The 1,140-nt window shown below is 47.4% G+C and overlaps 1 pseudogene; it reads right to left on the minus strand.

The window, feature by feature from the left end:
• Positions 1 to 546, minus strand: part of LOC110286247 — a 2,455-nt pseudogene extending 1,909 nt beyond the window's left edge.
• Between the last annotated feature and the right edge of the window lie 594 nt (positions 547 to 1,140).

Here is a 1,140-nt window from a genome sequence, read left to right on the forward strand (position 1 = left end):
CCCTCCCTCCCTCCCTCCCTCCCTTCCTTCCTTTCCATCCTTCTTTCTTTTTTCCCAAAGAATGAGTCTTTATTGGCCTGGGCTACTTGAGGGGGATTGTTGCGGCCTGCCCGCAGTCCACAGAATCGGGAAGAGTGGGTGGCACCGATCCCGGGCCAGCCTTGCTTCACGGGTTTGTAGATGATGGAGAACTCGCCCAGGCAGTGGCCGATCATCTCTGGTTTATCTCCACCTGGTTGAAGGTCTTGCTGTTGTACATGTCCACCATGCTGCCCACCATCTCGGGCAGGATGATCATGTCCCTCAGGTGCGTCTTCACCACCTCAGGCTTCTCCATGGGTGGCGTCTCCTTCTTGGCCTTTCTCAAGCGCTTGAGCAGTGAGTGCTGCTTCCACTGCAGGCCGCGATTTTAGGCGTTGTCTCTGGCGGGTGCTGTACAACTAACTGCATCAGCTGCTCATAGGACATGTCAAGCAGTTGGTCAAGGTCTAAGCCACAGTACATGAACTTGCAGAAGGTCTGCTTCTTCTGCTCCACTTTGGCCATCTTGGCTGCTACTCGGAAAAGGAAGTGTTCCTGTTCAGTTTCATCACAGCACACCCCCACCCCACCTACTCAGCTAGGCTAGCTTTGCTTGTAGCCATACAAGAATGCAGAATGCAGTTCTGTTCTGATCTTTTATGTGCCATATACTGCTATGATACTATTCTTCTCTATTTCCAGACTTGATTTTCTCTTTAATATTTCATTTTGTCCGCTTTTTGCCTTTTTCAATGTAGCCTGTTCACATTCATGGCCAGTTTCTAATAACACCCCTCAAATTCAGCAGCACCCACAGTCTCTTTCTAAAAGGAGCACAATCCTAGTCTAGTGTCCTCTTGATAAGTTCTCTGATAACTACCATGTCTTCCTTTACTTTTTGTTGTACATTCTTTCATGCAGATACTTAAGTTGTAAACCTGGTTCTTCTTCTCATCTTAACCTTATTCATTGGGCTGAGTAAGAGATGGCTTAGTGAAAATGCAAGGACCAGAATTGGATTCCTAGCACCCATGTAAGAAAGGTATGTCGACCAGATTGTAATCTCAGCCAATTAGATTTGGAGATAGAGGATCTCCAAGGGCAATTTGCCTTGCTAAA

This window comes from Mus caroli, chromosome X, assembly GCF_900094665.2.
Source record: "Mus caroli chromosome X, CAROLI_EIJ_v1.1, whole genome shotgun sequence".
In the NCBI taxonomy this organism is placed as follows: domain Eukaryota; kingdom Metazoa; phylum Chordata; class Mammalia; order Rodentia; family Muridae; genus Mus; species Mus caroli.